General features: G+C 38.4%; 1 long non-coding RNA gene across 1 annotated transcript; it reads right to left on the reverse strand.

The window, feature by feature from the left end:
• Positions 1-16,499: 16,499 nt before the first annotated feature.
• Positions 16,500-19,294, reverse strand: LOC136852749 (uncharacterized). Its single transcript, XR_010857243.1, has 3 exons — positions 18,689-19,294; positions 16,985-17,170; positions 16,500-16,655 (listed from the first exon to the last, which is right to left on the reverse strand). It is a non-coding gene; the product is annotated as an uncharacterized lncRNA (long non-coding RNA).
• Positions 19,295-23,531: the final 4,237 nt, after the last annotated feature.

A 23,531-nucleotide genomic window follows, 5' to 3' on the forward strand; every position in this document is an offset into this window, starting at 1 on the left:
CATTACCTATTACGAAAAACCAGTGGAAGCCAACATTGGAAACAATTTAAGGAAATGATTACCTGTGATATCATTTATCAGGATTTAAAGAAGAACATAAACAAAAGGATTGACAGCAAGAGGATAATTCCGAACGAAGGATCCAGCATACGGCCATGGAGGTCAAGAAGACGGTGGGGGGGAGGGGGGGGGGCAGGAATCAACCGAGTGGTCACGCAGGAATTAAAAACACCATTTGTTGGATGGGACGCATGCATAAATACCGGAGTGTCGCTGATTTTTCCTTAATGCACCGTAACTGATCAAGGAGACTGTACGTCTCTGAAAGCGTGTAGTACTATGGAAATTAAAGTATGTGAAATCTAAATCATCATTTCTTGTTGAAGCCCAATACGAGTAATTATTGTATATGTACACAGTGAAGTTGTGTGAATATATATATATATAAATATATATATATAGCTCCCTATATATATATATATATAATATATATTCAATATGTATCCCCAATTAAATATATAGTGTGTATACATATGTGTGTGTGTGTCCCAGTGTGTGTGTGTGTAAATTAAACGTGTGTGTGGACACACACACACACACACATATATATATACATATATATATATATATATATATATATATATATATATATATATATATATATATATATATATATTTATATATATATATATATATATAGTATTCATCATGGCTATGGAAGAACCCTTGTGATAACCTGAAATTTTCCTTCAAATAACTAGACATAATTAAGTTTATAGATATTGACAATTATTGGTTATATATATACACACTTTCATTAATTCTTAAATGATTCACATGCAAGCTAATAATAATAATAATAATAATAATAATAATAATAATAATAATAATAATAATAATAATAATAATAATAATAATAATAATAATAATAATACAGTAGTTACTTAAGAAGGTTGCCTGGGATTGCTTTGCTTTGGAAAATACATAATAAAAAAAAAAAAAATAATCAAAATAATAATTTATTTTTTTAATAAAATCTTCAAGTCCCATCCAGTCTTTTCCACAGTCATCACCAGATGTCAGTTATGGGCAACCGTTCTCTCCTGGGATACATGCAAAATTTACCTTTCCATTAAATGCAGTGAAATGGTAGAATACCGCTTTTGTTGCCGGCACTTTTGGTACGTGTGATATTAATATACAAATGTTGTCTTAAATTTTATATCTTTATAATCTTCGCCCACCTGATGTACCACAGATTATGGGAACGCCGATCATCTGGCTGGATGACATAAAAAATCTTAGAATTACTATTACCCTATAGTTGCGAATATCGAATTCTTCGGTGAATTATAAATTGCATTTAAGGAGAAAGAATAGTCTTGATAAATTTCTTTCTCAAAATTTAAAGTCACAAGTATAAATACCGATAATCATATCGTTAGTAAAATTATAACAGGTAATGAATTTAATATGCCGTTTCATGAATAAGACCAAGTTACATCTCCAAGAAAGGATATATAGAAAACCCACTATAGGAGGTGAAATACTGAAAGAACATTTCCTATTTCAAAGATCAAAAAAGAAAGTCTCCTCTCTTTCTCCCTTGTTGAAATAGGTGGGTAAAGAAGCTCTCTTTCTCCTTCACAAATTGTGGCTGTTACTCTGCTCACCTGGTGAACTATCAAGAAAGTTAGGAAGTTATCACAAGTCTTTGAGAGAGAGAGAGAGAGAGATTGAGAGAGAGAGAGAGAGAGAGAGAAAGTATAGAATAGGTGTGGATTATTATACACATATATTTTGAGTATTATATATATATATATATATATATATATATATATATATATATATATATATATATATAATATATATATATATATATAAAAATATATATACCATATATATATATATATAATATATATTATATATATATATATATATATATATATATATATATATATATATATATATATATATATATATATATATACATACATATATTGTTACAGATTGGGCGTGGTTTGATAAGAATTTAAACAAAATTATAATTGATGCTGCCACGAAACCAAGGGAGTCCAGTTTGTAAACAAAAGGGATTTAGTTGAAAAACTTACTGTTCAGAATTTCCTGGAATGCAAATCAAATGTGGAGGTCGCCATGTGGGAATTTAGAATTCTGTTACCAATTTACAGGATTTATTTACAGCAACTTAGCAAATCAACATTTAGACACAACACAACATAATCACTGAGGGCAGATTCAGAATAGGACACAGTAACAACAATGAAATGAATTGGCAACAAGCAAGTGGATAAAAAATGGGGCCAATCTGCAATAATCAGTTCAATGATAATAATCACATTCAGTCTGCCCTGATTATGGGATATAGTCTCAGGTAATGCAAATGATGGTGTTCCAGGATGGAGGAATACTTCATAGGAACAGTTGGCCACAACGAAACTTCTCCGAACTACAACCAGGAATTATTTGAATTTGGGTGGCAGGCCGGAAAATTACGCATGGATCGCGATTTTAACGTGTCCCTCCTGAAAGAGACGTTCTGAGTTAGCCCTGCTCAAACTAAGGAAATGGAATCTTCCTACAGAAGATTACCCAATACACATTCTTAAATACAACTCATAACATAGCCTTTAGAAGGTGCTTTTAATGAAAGCACGTAAATAGGATCTGAGAATTGGAGCAGCATATGCGTTAACAATGATACACGCCCAAAGTTAAACTTAAGCTGTTACAACTTAACTTAAATAGCCCTTAAATTGCACTGGTGGAGGGATAAGTGATTGTTATTTCGGGATCTTTACTCGAGTTCAAGGTACGTAAATGGCAAGGGAGGGGATCCAGGTAGGATTCTAACAAAGGGAAGATTGTTTCGTGGAGGAAGAGGTTACAAGTAAAAGAAATGGACTGGTTAGAAGTTTGAGTGAAAGGGGATAGGGCTAGTCTTTGACTGCTCGTAAATGTACGAACCTTTTATGACTGTTATAGGTGCCTACAACCATTCCAGGTCCCTTGTTTGAAGACAGTCCGGCCAGCAGAGCTGGAGGAAAATGCAGCGCGTCCGTTGCAAATGAAGTCAGAAGCAAGTCTCTCCCCTGCTTTTGAAAAGCAGGTTGCATTCGGCGTCGGGTGGGGCCAGCTGTACCTGCAAGCATGTCAAAAGGCCAGCAAGGAGGGTATGGGAAAAGCACACTTATCATTATATGCCTACGGAATAAAAGACTACCTGTTCCCTAGCCCTAAATGCCCTTCTGCCCTTCCCAATCCCTACATGCCTCCCCCATTTATTCATGACCTAAATTTTTATCGTGAATTGAAGTTGTTAGTTAAGAAATTTTTACCTGCCATTGAATTAAAGCTAATACCCTGCAACCCAATGAGTATTAGATCTCTGTTTAAACATAAGGAGAAACTCGATCCACTAATGACCTCAGGAGTCGTATATTTATTTAATTATCCTAGAATGTAATCTTGGGAAGTACATCGGCTCCACACGGAGGTTACTCAAAGTGAGATTGGAATCTCATCGAGGAGTTAGCTATAGAACAGGTGTCAAATTGACTAATCCTGAATTTTCATGTATACGAGAACATGCAAAGAAATGCAAATATGACATAAACTACAAAGATTTTAAAATTATAGGCCAAACTCTTAATGAACAATATTTAGCAATCTTGGAGACACTCTTTTGTAAACAACTAGTTCCACAGTTAAACACCCAGTCTTCCTCAACACCTCTGTATCTCTTGTGAGTTTAAATCGAAGCTGAACCCGGCCCGAATAGTCACTCTGTCTGTGCCTTCAGCACCTTATGGCTGCTACTCCTCCCTATCCTTTGTACTTTACTTTTTACATTATTTGTATATATGTATAATTTTTTTTTACTTAATTTTAGTCCGAGTTTTTATTTTAACTTTTAACTTCTATTTTTATATCTTGAAAATGTGACTTTAGTCCTGAAACGTCGCAGCAACAATAAAAGTACCTTGAAAAGGAATGATGGAATGATCCTTCACCCTAACCTACTGATGTCTATCGGTTGATAGAACCCTCTCAATCTCACTATATATATATCATATATATATATATATATATATATATATATATATATATATATATATATATATATATATATATATATATATATAGATGGAGAGATCTGGATATTCCAGCAACTGACGTTGAAAAATTAAGTTATCGTTAGTGCAGCAAATTGTATTAGAGCCTCGATGGCACAGTCGGTTACAGCAGCAGCTTCGGACTTCGTAGAGGTCTGTGGCACGGGTTCAAATCCGCAGCCGACTGATCAGAGAAGCGGACACTTTGCTATCTGTGTAGACACCCCGGGATTATGTATGTAATCAACGGATAGGTTTGCTTAAAAAGCAAATGGGTGTTACAGACTAAATACACTCACATAACAAAGCCACTAAAACATCTTCTAAAAACATAACAAACATCTCACACGTCTCGAACTCTCGACCTACCCGCGCAACAACGTCTCGCTGCTGGGAGAAAGGGCGTTGGGTCTGGTATGATACATGTAACATACGCTACCGGGGTCTAAGTGATGTCAGGCAGGGCAGCCGATCGAGACGACGGTCTACCCCAAAGCCAAATCAAAAGTCCTTCAAAAGAAGGCATCGTGCTTACCTCATACACAAATGGGAAAAAAGCACGTTAAAAGAAGAAGAAGAAGAAGTGTAGCAAATTGTATTATTGGTAAGTATATTGCTCGTGACAGAAACTGTACATGTCAGTAAATTCTTCTCATTTTATTCAGATCAGAGCCAAGTGTGCTTTATTTTTCTTAATAAAAGCTTTTAAAGCATCTCACAGAAGTTTTTTTAAAAGTCACTCGAAACACCAAGGATAACCAGCGTCCTTTACATGACAATGATGCATAAAATACCATTGCGAACACTGTGAGGCGTCTCGTGCAAGAAATATGTATTCCGTCCTTTTTAGTTTTCAATTCTAAAAGTGATTGAAGAATACAAGAAGATTTCTACAAAATACACGGCAAATAATTAATTACAACAAATTATAAAACGTCAATAGGTTTAGCTATCAAAGAATTACAAGCAGAATTCTTGAAGAAAATGGAAAGTAAATCTTCTATCAATGCTGAGTGAATTAGAAAGTTAAACTATATTTTCACACACAGGATTGAATAGCTGAAATATATATATATATATATATATATATATATATATATATATATATATATATATATATATATATATATATATATATATATATATATATATATATATATATATATATATATATGGATATATATATATACAAGATGAGGTATATGTTGAATGATGGATATGTCGAATGATGGATAGCTGAACATTTCCAAAATGAACTAAGATGCTGGAAAGACAAAGGTTGTCTTTTCTTTACATTTTAGTCATGATTATGTCTCATACTGAAATACGTAAACCTCAAATCTCCGGTACCATTCCCTTTTATCCTTGATGTATCTCCACCATAACACAACTTTAAGTCGTGCTGATATAAATCCCAGTTCGAAATATCTTTATTAACCTTTGTGCCATGTTAAATCTGAAATTCGTGTAAATTTCTCTTTATTCCGTATTCCTAACACAAACCTTTTCGCGTTTTACCGGTTTCTCTGTCTCTCATTCATATATCCTTGTCCCTTAGCTAGCAACCCAAACATTATCTCAATGACCTGTTCTCTATGAAAAATTAAATGACGCCCTCGTGGTATGCACCACAATAATTCAACGAACTCGTCTATTTACATGAAAACGACGAGAGCTAAATTTAAACACGAGGTTCAGTAATGTAAAAATCTTTTGTAAAAAGAGCAGGCGAGGAACAATTTTCTCCAAAAAGTCTCATTAGAGAACTGAAGGTAAATTAAAAATCGAATGTTGGAACTGTGTATTTTTAGTACAGGAAGCATCGTCTTCGAGCAGTTTCAAAGGAAGATGTCAATATATCGAGGTTATGAGGTTCTGATGGACAAAAATATGACTGTATTTTTACCATTCGACTATATTGTTATTACTGCTATTGTTATTAACATAAATTCCCATTTTTTCAGATTTTAATTATACTATATAGGAAGATAACATGATGGTTGGTGACCATTGTTTTCCGACACGAAGATTCACCTCTTCACTTTTAATGTAACTGCGTGGGCGTTGAAAATATATACTTTATTATAAATCCTGTTATAAACGTCTATATAACATTTCAGAAAATACAATTAACCATTAAACAGTTTAAAGATATTAAAAAAAAAAACAAATTCAAAACGAATAAAACTGAATCTCAAGAATACTAGGTAAAAGATTAAGGAATGTTTCTGATTGAAACTGTCTGTTCTACCTTTACCAATGCTTCATGCATATACACCTTCGTAGGTGGAGCTATGAGAGCCAGAGGTCAAAGGGTTATTTAAAGGTCGACGTGTTTGTTAATTTTTCGAGATTATCATGAGACTTAGTCGATATCTTCCTTCGGTGTGTTGTGCTTATCTTCCTCGAAAGACTTTGCTTTCACCAATTTATAGTTCTTTATACTGCTTACTATACATACACACACAAACATATATATATATATATATATATATATATATATATATATATATATATATATATATATATATATATATATATATATATATATATATATATATATATATATATATATATATATATATATATATATGCGTTTATATATATATATATATATATATATATATATATATATATATATATATATATATATATATATATATATATGACTATGTGTAATATATAGAAAAGTAAACGTATAAACATCACTTATATATATATATATATGACTCTATCCACATCACCGTGTCATTATACAATCGTGGTCCATTAATGTGTCAACTGTTATTATAATATAGTAACAGCACGGACGAAGTTGGTGCATCCACGTATTAAAATTAATATATATATATATATATATATACATATATATATATACATATATATATATATATATATATATATATATATATATATATATATATATATATATATATATATATATATATATATATATATATATATATATATAAAACTAAGAAAATGGAATAAAAACGGTGAGTTGACTCATGACCACACAGAATTGAGGGACAGTTAAGTGGTCAAAACACCCCTGAACATTAGCGCCAGCTAAATCCTCGCAGTTTCAACAAAAATCTCCACCCCCTCTCTCTAAGCCTTTAATTTCCCATGGGTACTGTTGTTTCATCTCCTAATTTCAGCGCCACGTCGGTGGATGTCGCCAAGTCATGGGGCGGGAGCTGGTGAGTTAACGGACAATCGCCCACACATGGGTCTGAGGCTGAAAGGCGGGAAGGATAGCTATATAAGGACCTGGCCAAGGGTCAAGCAGACAGTTCGTTACCAGCCACACATAGTGCAGAATCCTTGCCAGGTTGGTGTCCGACCTCTCTTCCCCACTCTGGCCTAGTCAATCTTTGTCGTGCTATCATAGTACCACCAAAGTTCCTTGCCTTAAATAATTAAAGTCTGGCCTACACATCAAGACAACACATCCTACGAGAAAAGGTATACTTGGATTTGGAGTTTGTTACGACGCCCATTCTTCCACTATAATTTTCAATTTTCTAATATTCACGCCCCTTGGAGTTATGAGACAATAAGTGAAGTGTTAAATGTTTCCAATTCAAGTAATGTAAGTATCTCATAGACGTTGCTCTTCTAAATTGTTTTCCTCTCAGCCTTCAGCACTCCATAAGTGAACATGAAAGTAGTTCCCTTGCAAACCAAGTGACAGTGAATTTGGCTTGCAGAATAGGTATTTCGATGCTGTATGCCTACCTGTTCGTCCATGGTGCCAATTCCTGAACTCCTAATGTGGAATAACACTTCAAGATTGATATCTGAAGATTTATATGCCGTTGTGGTATTGCCCACACATGCAGATGACATGCTCTACGCATATTTCAGAGGGCAGATGAATATGCAGTGGCCGCGCTCCTGTCAGTCCCCTAGTGTCCTGATAGTGAGACCCTTTGATTTAGATCGTGTTAAATCATGGCACCAAGTGAAAGGAAGATTACTGCAATAATGATAATAGCATTCCTGCAAGACGAAAACAAACATGAAATCTGTGAGAAAAAGCGTAAAGTATGAAAGTATGAGTGAAGCCATGGTTGAGAAAGAGAGAACAATTTCATCATATGACTTTATGAAAAGAATTAAAAGAAAATAACCCGAAAGATTATAGAAATTATGATGATGCCTTCGGAGACCTTTTGTTCCATTATACTTCTTTATATTACTGTATATTTCATCTTTTTCTAGTACTCAGTGATATTCTGTTGTACAGTATTTCAGTTGGTTTTCTTAGCGTATAGTATAGCAAGATATTTCACATATATAGGCTATCAAAATGGAGGCAAATACAGATGTACCGATATGCGCAATGAGCCTTAAACGTACACATTTATCTGTAAGTATCATTGAACAAGTTAGGAACTAAATATTATGTTAAACAAAAAAGAAGTGATTTTATTTTTATCCATCAGCCTATATCTCGAAAAAAATAAAAAAAAAAAAAAACATGCTTTTATTTAAAAGTAAAAATAATTTTTTGAGACACCAGGATTTTCTTACAATTAATCATGTCTACAAAAGTAAAAGCGTGGGCCCCAAACATGGAAGGAAATGCTACAAGAAAAGAAATATATTTTTTTTATTTCTTGTAGCATTTCCTTCCATGTTTGACCCCACGCTTTACAGAATATGATTAATTGTAAGAATGTTCCGGGTGTCATTTTTTTTACTTTTTTAGTGCATTTCAATCAAAAGCATGTTAAAATTTTTTTTAGTTCTATACTTTTTAGTTTTGACAGAAATGGTAACCGATGTATAATTGTAGTTAATGAAATTGATATCAGTTTACGAGGGAGGGCGAGGGAAGGGGGAAAAGAGGGAAGGGGAAGGGGAAAAAGAGGGAAGGGAAGGGGAGGGGAAAGAGGGAAGGGGAGGGGGAGTAGGATGGTGAGGGGAAGGGGAAATGGGAGGGAGATGAGGGTGATGGGATGGAAGAGGAGGGAAGGGGAAGGGGAAGGGAAGATGGAAGGTGAGGGGGAGGGGAAGGGGAGGACGAAGGAGGAGAGGGGCCAGGTGGAGGGAGGGGAGGAGGAGAGGGGGAGGGGAGGAAAAGGGGATGGAGGAAAGAGGAGGGGAGGGGCGGAGGAGGAATGAGGGAAGGGAAGGGGAGGGAGGGAAGTGGGAGGGGGAGGACACAGCTAAATTAACACTTGATCTTGTGCTGGGGAGGGGAGGGGAAAGGGGAGGGGAGGGGAGGGAGAATTTCATGTCCATCAGACGAAGGGAACAGGTAGAAAATTGAGTTACAAGATTTGACCCAAACAGACAGACAGACAGACAGACGCAGAAGTCAAGTTAAATAGAAGCATGTAAAAAGGAGTTGATTTGTGCAAGACACTCCAGTCATTTCAACATGTTGAAAGGACGACGGGACAGGCCAGCCTCGACAGGACTGGCATCAATAGCCCCCTTAAGTATATCTTAATTTTACCAGACCACTGAGCTGATTAACAGCTCTCCTAGGGCTGGCCCGAAGGATAAGACTTATTTTACGTGTTAAAGACTGCCCGGTTCATGCAAGTCGCTATGAAATCAGCGTGCCAGTCGCGTACATGTATGGCCAGCTAAAATATACATACCGCAGAAGGAATTCCAATTCCCAAAGTGTTCCCAACATACATGAGACCAGGCACTATTGCTTCTAAAGATGGAATGAACAGTCTATTACAATATACTTGGCATGAAGCATATCCAGAGACACACGAACTCACACGCGCTCCCATGTCATGCCTACGACATCGGCAATGGAAAAATCCACCACAGACATGCGATCTGCATCACAGTGCCCGTGAACATTTCCGAGACATCGGCCACCGAATTGCTGACTTCACTCCCAATCCCACGCGAACGAACGAAAGCTGAAAGGTAACGATCACGCCACCTGCAAGACCGCTGAGTATACGAACACATAACCCAACCTGCGAGGTCACTGAAAACTAATTATATATATATATATATATATATATATATATATATATATATATATATATATATATATATATATATATATATATATATATATATATATATATATATATATATATATATATATATATATATATATATATATATATATATAAATAACTAAAATTGAATTTACAGCATATCTTTCTTATCTATCCATAATCGGTTTATGTAGGATGCTCTGTCTGTCTGTTTATGTTCTATCCGAAATTTTCGCTTTGTAAAGAATATTGTAGCTGATATATTTTTACGATGGTAAATTCCAGTGTTATCAACTTCATAGAGTTCAGCCACTGAGATGATAGAGTTGTCACAACTTACTAAAGACTGCATGAAAATCATCACTCGAGATAGTCTTCTAGCAAACATTGTTTAACCGGCTATAAAGCGCTGCCCAGTCTTAACAAACCCATCATAAATTTCCCCTAAGATGCTTATAATAGAAGTGATGCCTGTTTAGGATATTAATCTGAACAATCTGACGAGCTTTAATGGCAGTTGATAAGTCTATTAACGTTATAATAGCCGCAATTTCGTCTGAAATGACTTGAATGACACTTTGATGGGTCTCTATTTGCTAGATTTATTTTGCATTTTACGGCTTGTAGGGTCTTCAGCGGGTGAGAGACCTGGGTTCGATCCCGACGTGAGTCAGAAATTTATTTCTGTTCCACACGTGATTGTGTGTTGATGATTTCTATCTTATTCACTCAGAAGGGATAATTCGAATGAAATGTTGTCTATTGGGTCATTGCTGAGTCGGGAAGTTGGGGAAAACTCGCTGGTATGCAAGCAGTTAAGCTTGCCCAGGTAATTCCTGGGTGCAGTTGCTCTCAGGTTCCAACTTTTTTTAGACTTGTATGGCCCAGTGGATAACGCCCTTGCTTTCTACCTGAGAGACCTGGGTTCGATCCTGACGTTGAGTCAGAAATTTCATTTATATATAGCTATATATATATATATATATATATATATATATATATATATATATATATATATATATATATATATATATATACATATATATATGCAATGGAATAAAAGTGTTGTTTCTTGAAAGGGAACTCAACCCCCATTTCGCATAAAAAATTAAACATTGAGAGGGAAAAAATGTGATTATCACTCATATCTTTGAAGCATTGTCATGCGTCCGCCCAAAACAAATGGGTTCCGGGCGCTCTGTACAAGTGATTCGGAAAAGACACCCGAAACTGCCTGCTGCCCTGCTCGTTCGCCCGTTCAAAAAATGGGGGTGGCGGCGGCCAGCAGGACAAACCGCCATGGCAACTGAAAAACCCAGGGGCCCAGAACCAGTAGGCTTCTACGTCCGCGACACCGTCTCCGGCAGGATGATGCTGGTCAACACAGGGCCTTTAGATCGATCTTCCCGGCATCAGGAGGACTGCAACCAGAAACCAGACCAGCCGCCTTCCTGGCCTTCGCCAGCGGATCCCCATCCTCTCCCCTACGGCACCAGGCCTATTCGATCTCCATCATGGCCAGAATTACTCTGGGACTTCATAAATGGGCGTGGGAACTTCGCTCCTGAGGCGGACTTCCTGGAGCACTTCGGCCTGCTAGTCGACGTGGGGCGTGTGCCTCCTGGATGCGACTCCTGCCAATCTCTCCCATTGACAAGCGGGACCCCAAAGGCACCACCATCAAAGCTCCGTCGCCCCCACCAGTGCATGCACCTGCTGACAGGTTCCCAGAAGTGTTCAAGCCCGAACTTCGACAAGTCCCCGGGGCCCCAGCCAAACATGGCATATACCACCACATATCAACTAAAGGCCTCCCAACACACGCGAAGTTCCGAAGGCTTCCCCAACAGCGCCTTCAGGAGGCGAAGAAGGCATTCTCAGAGATGGAGCGGATGGGAATCTGCAGAAAGGCCTCCAGCCCGTGGGCCTAACCCCTCCACATGGTGCAGAAACCGGACAGCTCCTGGAGACCTTGCGGCGACAACAGACATCTCAACATTGCAACGGAGCCCGACCACTACCCCTTGCCCAACATGCAAGACCTCACGGCCTCAATAGCATACCCTATCAGGGTATATAAGAACTATAATATACCCTTTACAATATACCCTTATCAAGGGTATAACATATACTTGAGATACCCTTACTTAGGGTGTATTGCAGGTAAAGAGTACCTTTTGCAGGGTATTCTATACGATGTATATACCCATGTATATTAATTATATGATTAATATATTAATCCATTACACCATTATGTGTAGTTATAGCATACATAAAATCATAAGGTCAATGATTTTAAAAGTTTGGTTTATCAATTTATTATTTTTATTGCATTGAAAATCAAAAGTATATATATATTATATGCGTATATGTCTATGCAATATATATATATATATATATATATATATATATATATATATATATATATATATATATATATATATATATATATATATATATATATATATATATATATATATATATATATATATATATATATATATATATATATATATATATATATATATATATATTTTATATATACAGTATATATATATATATATATATATATATATATATATATATATATATATATATATATATATATATATATATATATATATATATATATATATATATATATATATATATATATATATATATATACTGGATCCCAAGGCACCTCTCAGCTAACAACGGATGCCAGTAACATCGCATGTGGTGCTGTCCTACAGCAGGTCATCAACATGCGCCGCCCAGCCATCGCCTTCTTCAGCAAGAAATTCAATCCTGCAGAGACCCGCCACAGCACCTTCGACAGGAACTCTGCGCGATGTACTGTGCAGTCTGGCACTTCAAGTTCCTCCTGGAGGACGCCCTTCACACCAGCCATTGGTTCACGCCTTCACCAAGCAAGGGGACGATGGTCTTCCAACAGCACCGCCACCTCTCAGCCATAGCCGAATTCACCTGCTCCATCATGTACCTCCAGCAGGAAAAATCCTGTAGCAGACGCCCTCTCCAGAGTCGAGTTGAACACAGTGCAGCTCGGAGTAAACTACCAAGACCTCGCCAGAGAACAGGCGCTGACCCAGAAAACCTCCGCTACGCACTGCCATCACGTCCCTTAAGTGGCGGGACGTGACCCTCGCCCCGGAGGCCCAAGCGTCCTCTGCGACATCAGTGCGGGTCAGCCCCGCCCCTGGTTCCAGCCTCACGCCGCCGCCAGGTATTCGACATAATTCACGGCCTCTCACATCCTCTGGCAGAACCATGGCCAAGCTGCTCTCAAAAAAGTGTTTGGCACGGGGTGCAGAAGGACGCCACGTCCTGGGCGAAACAGTGCCTGCAGTGCCAAACCAGCAAGGTGGGTCGTCACCGCAGTACGGGTATCACGAGTTCCCGCAGCCAGGCGCCGCTTCGGCCACATTCATGTCGACGTCATCGGGCCCCTTCCCCCGTCAGGCGGGTCCAGATACCTCAGACGGTGGTGGACAAGCTGACAAGGTGGCCCGAAGCCACCTATGCAAGAAGTCACTGCCAGCCGCGGTGCCGAGGCCCTGCTTTCCAGTTGGGTTAGCCACTTCAGCGTCCGGACCACATCACAACCGACAGGGGCCCCGCCTTCCTGTCGGTGTGGTCCGCCCTGAAAGCTCAGCTGCTGGGGACCACGCACCACCACCACGGCATACAACCCGGCCGCCAACGGCCTGGTCGAGCGGTTCCACAGATCCCTGAAGGCGTCCCTCATGGCCGCTGCACCGCCGGACTGGAAACATCAGCTGCCGTGGGTCCTCCTCGGTTTGAGAACCACCCCAGAGCCGACAGCACCCCATCCGCAGCCGAAAAAACCCTACGGTGAGCCCTCTTGGTCCCGGGCGAACTTGTGACAGAAGATCATACATCCCATCACTGCAGAGACTCCGCGACGTGGCCGCAAGTTCGCCCCTTGCAGCGCACGTACCGAGAGGTCAGCCACCTTCACACCGCCAGAACTGTCATCCGCCACCCACGTCTTCGTCAGGGTCGACGCCGTCCGCCATGAAGAACTGGATTAGATTGACGAAAGAACAGTTCGTTCATCTGTTAAACCTGGTGACACCTCACATTGAAAAAGCTGATACTAAAATGAGGAAAGCTGTGTCTGCTGCACAGCGATTGACCCTCACTCTTCGTTATTTAGCAACAGGTAGGCTATGTTACTTGGAATTGTTTATGCCTAGACTAGGCTAATATATCCTAGGCTTGGTGTATTAATTAGGTTATGCATGAAAGATGCTGATCATTTTGTATCTGTACACTGTTCATTTTTGGGTTGCTATTCATGTTTGATAGATTCTTGTAGGAAAAAAAGTAAGCTTAGTCTAGGCTGGTGTACATTTTTTGGATTTTCAGGGAGGAAAAGACAAATTTGGTCTTGGCATAAGTTAGCCAAGGTCAAGATTAAGGTATTTGATAAAATTGTACATAAGGCTACCCAGACTGACTGCAACCTAATGGCAGGCATCAAAGTAGCCTAGGCTAGGTTAGTAAAGTATTACCAATCTCAAAACAACCACCTAACCAACCTAGCTATACTGTCTATTAATTGGGTAACATTAAAAAATAATTGCGTGTTTACACAATTTATAATAAAAAAGTAAATTTTGTGGTTGCACTATTATATTTTAAACTTTATAGTTGATGACAGTATGGTTATTAATTAACTGATAATTCCAGATAAGCTGTAGTACAATATGTCAAGGCAAAATGCAAGGTTTACCGTATGTACATTAGGAATATATATATTTATACTATTGCTAAAAGAATTTTTCTCTCATTTCAGGAGAATCACAAGTTTCCCTTGGGTATCAATTTCCGGATTAGCCATAATCTGGTTTCATCCCTCATACCAGAGACATGCAGAGCCATATACAACATAATGAAAACAGAATATTTAAAACTTCCATCAACTCTGAGGAATGGAATGAAATTGCTCTGCATTATTTCCAGCAATGGAATTTTCCAAATTGCATAGGGGCACTAGATGGGAAAAGGGTGCTAAATGCAAAGCCCCCACATTCTGGTGCTGGTTTCCATGATTATAAAAGGTCATTTTAGTATGATCATGATGGCATTAGTTGATGCATCTTATAAGTTCCTGTATGTAAATATAGGTGCTAATGGAAGAGCCAGCGACGGTGGGGTTTGGGATAGGTGTAGCCTAAAGGAAGCAATAGATAGTGAAGTTTTAAATATCCCATCATCATGTTGCTTACCTTTCACTGATAAGCAAAGCCATATGTCATTGTTGGTGATGAGGCATTCCCAATTAAGCCCTATTTGATGAAACCTTTCCCAGGAAGGGAATTAAACAAAGTAAAAACTATATTCAATTATAGGTTGTCAAGAGCAAGGCGCACATCAGAAAATGCCTTTGGTATCATTCAGTAGTATTTAAGGTGTTATCAAAACCTATCCAAACTTGTCCAAACAATGTAAAGGACATTTTGTTTGCTATAGGGTTTACATAATTCTATCCGTGCACAATCTAAGAATTTGTATGCACCCCCTGAAATAAGAGAGAGGTTTATCAAACAGTGGTTTGGATAGTAGTCCTGGACATGGCGGACGTAGTACCAGTGATGCCCAAAATGTAAGGAACACATTAATGGATTATTACTTTAATAATGAAGGGGCAGTACCACTCAAGATGAACGAGCCTATATGCACTAGTGGACATTTTCTCCCATATGCCTTTGAATATTTGCATTTGTATATACAGTAATCTTAAAATAAAATTCATTATTTGTTCAATTGCTATTATTTACTCTCAGTACTTATAAGAAAGTTATGAAGAGCGATGTGGAATTTAAATATGTACCCTGCGATACCTGGAGAAACAAACCCTGAAATTGTTTTAATCAACTTTATTACATAGAAAATGTTTAAAGCTGCATGACATCAATCTTGATTAGACTGAACTTTATTGTATACAAAATGTTTGCAGCTACAGGAACTTGATTAGACTAGAAAGCCTGAGGTCTTACAGATCATGTATTTGAAATTCAAATTACCACCAGAGATTAAATACTGACAGAATTTAGCACCAAATTGATAACTACTGTTAACCTACTTTATCATCAGGTAAGCCATATTCCCGCTCAGTTTCCAGGACGACTTGGGAAATCCTAGCTGCTGCAACCTTTTGTCCATTTACTAGTAGGGACCTTATCCAAACCTCAACTGTTTTCCCACACTGAAACCTGGGTCGTTAGGCGTACTGGTGTTGCCCAATTCTTTGAGGGTTTGCAAGCATTCTTCCTCAAATGAATTTTGTCGCTTCCTCTTCTTACTACTGTTACTTGCTTTTTGTTCTGTAGAGATGAAGTTGCGGAAGTTGCTGGTGCAAGAGACCGATCAGAACTTCCATTAGAAAGGTCAAAGCTGGGGACACAGGTTGAGTTAAAGAACCCGTACTTGACTCTCCAATTTGAAATTCATCAATAGTGTTTTGAGTAACCTCAATAACTAGAGGATTATCTATAGGATTTACCTGTAAATAAAAAAAATATATATATTACTCTATTATGAATATGTTGATAACATAATACTGCTGTATAATGGATCAGTATTAGTAATGATGCATTAGTAATTCTGATAATTTAAGATTATGGAAGGGCAAGCATAATTCCCTTTACTTAACTAAAAATATTAGATTTTTCTATTGACCTTACTGACCTAACCTTACACTTTTTTTTTTTTTTTTTGCTTACCTGGGCCTACAGGTTTATTGTGCAAATTTGATTCTTAAATGCCAAGTAATTATACCTATTATTAAACTGTTATGTAAATAATGTAATACACATATGTATATACTCTTACTTGTTCATTAATGTCACTGGAATATGTAGGTTGTGAAGCCACTGTATCATGTAAAAAAAGACATCAAATCAAACAATTCCCACTTGGAGCTTGGTTTACCACATGAACCACTTGGAGCAGCCTGAATTTTTTTATATTCATGGATGAAGTATCCCTTCAAATTACTAAATTTTGCCCGCACTTGATCTGAAAGGGGAAAAACATATATTTAGCTTGATATAAAAATTATTAACTAATGAACTAAATATCTTTACAGAAATTATTTAGATATATTAAATGTTTCATGCTAGGTTAGCATGATGTCCTCTTTCAGGGCATGGGTTGCAGACTTGCCTACACATTTAAAATCTTAGGTGAAGTGAAAAATTAGGTTAGGATGACCCAAGCTCTCTAGGCTAATTAGTATACAGTCGGCATTAGTTCAAACTAGGCTAGAAATAGCTTACTTCTAGACCAGCCTATATAGGTCTAGGCATAGCATTGCCGCTGAAAAATAGAATAGTCCTAACTTTATTTACACAACCTGAGTCAGGTTCTGTAGCCTAGCCAGAGTCAGGTTCTGTAGCCTACCCAGTCAGGTTCTGTAGCCTAACCAGAGTCAGGTTCTGTAGCCTAGCCAGTCAGGTTCTGTAGCCTAACCAGAGTCAGGTTCTGTAGCCTAGCCAGAGTCAGGTTCTGTAGCCTAGCCAGTCAGGTTCTGTAGCCTAACCAGAGTCAGGTTCTGTAGGTTCTGTACCCAGTCAGGTTCTGTAGCCTAACCAGAGTCAGGTTCTGTAGCCTACCCAGTCAGGTTCTGTAGCCTAACCAGAGTCAGGTTCTGTAGCCTAGCCAGAGTCAGGTTCTGTAGCCTACCCAGTCAGGTTCTGTAGCCTAACCAGAGTCAGGTTCTGTAGCCTAGCCAGAGTCAGGTTCTGTAGCCTAACCAGAGTCAGGTTCTGTAGCCTACCCAGTCAGGTTCTGTAGCCTAACCAGAGTCAGGTTCTGTAGCCTAGCCAGAGTCAGGTTCTGTAGCCTACCCAGTCAGGTTCTGTAGCCTAACCAGAGTCAGGTTCTGGCCTAACCAGAGTCAGGTTCTGTGGCCTAACCAGAGTCAGGTTCTGTAGCCTGCACCAGTCAGGTTCTGTAGCCTAACCAGGAGTCAGGTTCTGTAGCCTAGCCAGAGTCAGGTTCTGTAGCCTACAGAGTCAGGTTCTGCCTAACCAGAGTCAGGTTCTGTAGCCTAGCCAGAGTCAGGTTCTGTAGCCTAACCAGAGTCAGGTTCTGTGGCCTGGCCAGTCAGGTTCTGTAGCCTAACCAGAGTCAGGTTCTGTAGCCAGGTTCTGTAGCCTGCAGTCAGGTTCTGTAGCCTAACCAGAGTCAGGTTCTGCAGCCTAACCAGTCAGGTTCTGCAGCCTAACCAGAGTCAGGTTCTGTAGCCTAGCCAGAGTCAGGTTCTGCAGCCTAACCAGTCAGGTTCTGTAGCCTAACCAGTCAGGTTCTGTAGCCTAGCCAGAGTTCTGTTCTGCCAGAGTCAGGTTCTGTAGCCTACCAGTCAGGTTCTGTTGCCTGGTTATAGCCACTAGCCTAAATGAAGCTAGAGAAGCACTAAAATATCACAGATTTGTGTTTATGTAATTTGATAATGCACACAAGATAGCATAACGAGAGTAGACCTAGGCTATAAGACAATCTGATATTCCAGATATACAGGAGTAGCAGACTTACCTGTATGAAGGTCAGCAAGTTCCGGAAACTTTTCCCCGAGTCGCTTGGTGATTTCTTCATAATTCTTCATCTTGAGACCTTTTTTCATAGAACTATCATGCTTGCGGTCCCATAAGCACCGTCTCCCCCTCAAATCTTCTACCAAAAACTGCTCTGATGACCTTGAAATGCCCGCCCTCCACCCCAGATGTAAACAAACGATAAAGTCGACGGTAGAGTAGGGTAGAGGGAGAGGTGGGTTGAATTCGATCGTTATCGCTTTCAAAATTCGTGACGACGACACTAAAAAGTCGTCGTCAAAACATTAAAAGTTGACGTCAAATTCAAAAGTCAACGGAAATATTGCTATATAGTGTGAGAGCGCCTTAACTGGGCAGGTGGGAAGATTTCACTGACATAAGCTACTAATAACTCTATAGAAAGAGATGGATAATATGGAAGCAAGTGAATACACAAAATATTGAAAAAATCGTTGTGAGAGTAATTTCTCACGATGTAGATATTATATTCCTGATAACGATTAATTACTGCTTAGAGGCCACAATTAAAACAGCGTTACATCACACAACACCTTATCTACACTGCATAGCACACCATTGAAATTTCCCGGGCTCCCGAGTCATGGCGCGCAGCAACCTGCGCAATTACAGGACAACGAACATATTACTGCCATATGCGTATGTCTGTAAACACACACACACACACACACACACACACACACACACACATATATATATATATATATATATATATATATATATATATATATATATATATATATATATATATATATATATATATATGGATGTATATATTATAACTGCAGTTGTGTAATCAAGGACTCGTGGCAACAATATAAATTGCCAAGTACTGCATTTTGTAGTAGGAACTTTGCTTCAAAACTATCCATAACTCAAAACCAATATGTTTTTAGTAACTTTTTTGGTGCATTACACTATCAGTGTAACAATGTGGTGATTTAATACAGAGTAAAAGTTCATTTCATGACATGATCACATAAACTTACAAACCCATTTTGAGACAAAGTGTAATAGAGGGTATATTATTCACAAAAATACCCTGCCTCCTGATGCAGAGGGGCATTTTTGAGCCTTGGGGTGTTTTACCTTGTATATAAACCTCAGCTCCATCAAGTTATACCCTTTCTGTACCTTCTGAACTTTTACAGTGTATATATATATATATATATATATATATATATATATATATATATATATATATATATATATATATATATATATATATATATATATATATATATATATATATATATATATATATATATATATATATATATATATATATATATATATATATATATATATATATATATATATATATATATATATATATATATACATATACATATATATATATATATATATATATATATATATATATATATATATATATATATATATATATATATATATATATATATATATATATATATATATATATATATATATATAATCAGAAAACTATAAACGTCCTTTAATATCCAATTCACTCTACCTAGTAATATATTTTCCATATGTTACGGAAGAGGAATTTTAGTTGATAATAAGTCCACCGTCCCAGGGATCAGACCAGCACACGAGGAATCAGGACTACAGGTGACACACTAACAGTCGGCCACAAGAGGTATATAGTCAATACCATCTCCCATCAACCCACCCGTCGAACTCAGGTGTTTTGCGTTTGGAGACGATATCCACCACCTCTGCCATGTTGACCGTGTATATTTGTCGCGTGTAGCCATATATGACTATTTATCATCACCGTGATTCATATACAATCAGGAAGCTACAAACGTCCTTTAATATCCAATTCACTCTACCTCGGAAGTAATATATTTTCATATATGTTACCGAAGGAATTTTTAGTTGATAATAAGTCCACCGTCCCGTAGGATCGAACCAGCGACGGACGAGAATCAGGACTACAGTGACACACTAACCAGTCAGCCACAAGAGAGGTATATAAGTGAATACCATCTCCCATCAACCCACCCGTCGAACTCAGGTGTTTTGCGTTTGGAGACGATATCCACCCACCTCTGCCATGTTGACCGTGTAGATGCGTTTGTCGCACGTAGCCATATTATGACTATTTATCACATCACCGTGATTCATATACAATCAAAAGCTACAAACGTCCTAATATCAATTCACTCTACCTCGGAAGTAATATATTTTCATATATGTTGCCGAAGGGGAATTTTTAGTTGATAATAAGTCCACTGTCCCGTGGGATCGAACCAGCGACGGACGAGAATCAGGACTACAGTGACACACTAACCAGTCAGCCACAAGAGAGGTATATAAGTGAATACCATCTCCCATCAACCCACCCCGTCGAACTCAGGTGTTTTTGCGTTTTGAGACGATATCCACCCACCTCTGCCATGTTGACCGTGTAGTGCATTTGTCGCACGTAGCCATAATATGACTATTTATCACATCACTGTGATTCATATACAATCAGAAAGCTACAAACGTCCTTTAATATCAATTCACTCTACCTCAGGAAATAATATATTTTCATATATGTTACCGAAGAATTTTTAATTGATAATAAGTCCACCGTCCGTGAGGATCGAACCAGCGACGGACGAGGAATCAGGACTACAGTGACACACTAACCAGTCGGCCACAAGAGAGTATATAAGTGAATACCATCTCCCATCAACCCACCCGTCGAACTTAGGTGTTTTGCGTTTGGAGACGATATCCACCCACCTCTGCCATGTTGACCGTGTAGTGCGTTTGTCGCACGTGGCCATAATATGACTATTTATCACATCACCGTGATTCATATACAATCAGAAAGCTACAAACATCCTTTAATATCCAATTCACTCTACCTCGAGTAATATATTTTCATATATGTTACCGAAGGGAATTTTAGTTGATAATAAGTCCACCGTCCATGGGATCGAACCAGCGACGGACGAGAATCAGGACTACAGTGACACACTAACCAGTCGGCCACAAGAGGTATATAAGTGAATACCATCTCCCATCAACCACCCGTCGAACTCAGGTGTTTTGCGTTTGGAGACGATATCCACCCACCTCTGCCATGTTGACCGTGTAGTGCGTTTGTCGCACGTAGCCATAATATGACTATTTATCACATCACCGTGATTCATATACAATCAAAAGCTACAAACGTCCTTTAATATCAATTCACTCTACCTCGGAAGTAATATATTTTCATATATGTTACGAAGAAAATTTTAGTTGATAATAAGTCCACCGTCCCGTGGGGATCGAACCAGCGACAGACGAGAATCAGGACTACAGTGACACACTAACCAGTCGGCCACAAAGAGGGTATATAAGTGAATACCATCTCCCATCAACCCACCCGTCGAACTCAGGTGTTTTCTGCGTTTGGAGACGATATCCACCCACCTCTGCCATGTTGACCGTGTAGTGCGTTTGTCGCACGTAGCCATATTATGACTATTTATCACATCACCGTGATTCATATACAATCAGAAAGCTACAAACATCCTTTAATATCAATTCCTCTACCTCGGAAATAATATATTTTCATATATGTTACCTTGAAGGAATTTTTAAGTTGATAATAAGTCCACCGTCCCGTGGGATCGAACCAGCGGCGGACGAGGAATCAGGACTACAGTGACACACTAACCAGTCGGCCACAAGAGAGGTATATAAGTGAATACCATCTCCCATCAACCCACCCGTCGAACTCAGGTGTTTTGCGTTTTGGAGACGATATCCACCCTCCTCTGCCATGTTGACCGTGTAGTGCGTTTGTGTCACGTAGCCATATTATGACTATTTATCACATCACCGTGATTCATATACAATCAAGAAAGCTACAAACGTCCTTTAATATCCAATTCACTCTACACTCCAGAGTAATATATTTTCATATATGTTACCGAAGGGAATTTTAAGTTGATAATAAGTCCACCGTCCCATGGGATCGAACCAGCGACGGACGAATCAGGACTACAGTGACACACTAACCAGTCGGCCACAAGAGAGGTATAAGTGAATACCATCTCCATCAACCCACCCCGTCGAACTCAGGTGTTTTAACGTTTGGAGACGATATCCACCCCCTCTGCCATGTTGACCGTGTAGTGCGTTTGTTGCGTAGCCATATTATGACTATTTATCACATCAAAGTGATTCATATACAATCAGAAAACTACAAACGTCCTTTAATATCCAATTCACTCTACCTCAGAGTAATATATTTTCATATATATTACCGAAGGGGAATTTTTAGTTGATAATAAGTCCACCGTCCCGTGGGATCGAACCAGCGACGGACGAGGAATCAGGACTACAGTGACACACTAACCAGTCGGCCACAAGAGAGGTATATAAAGTGAATACCATCTCCCATCAACTCACCCGTCGAACTCAGGTGTTTTGCGTTTTGGAGACGATATCCACCCACCTCTGCCATGTTGACCGTGTAGTGCGTTTGTCGCACGTAGCCATATTATGACTATTTATCACATCACCGTGATTCATATACAATCAGAAAGCTACAAACGTCGCTTTAATATCAATTCACTCTACCTCGTAATATATTTTCATATATATTGACCGAAGGAATTTAGAGTTGATAATAAGTCCACCGTCCGTGGGATCATACCAGCGACGGACGAGGAATCAGGACTACAGTGACACACTAACCAGTCGGCCACAAGAGAGGTATATAGTGAATACCATCTCCCATCAACCCACCCGTCGAACTCAGGTGTTTTGCGTTTGGAGACTATATCCACCCACCTCTGCCATGTTGACCGTGTACTGCGTTTGCTTGT

Source organism: Macrobrachium rosenbergii, chromosome 26 (assembly GCF_040412425.1).
Source record: "Macrobrachium rosenbergii isolate ZJJX-2024 chromosome 26, ASM4041242v1, whole genome shotgun sequence".
In the NCBI taxonomy this organism is placed as follows: Eukaryota; Metazoa; Arthropoda; class Malacostraca; order Decapoda; family Palaemonidae; genus Macrobrachium; species Macrobrachium rosenbergii.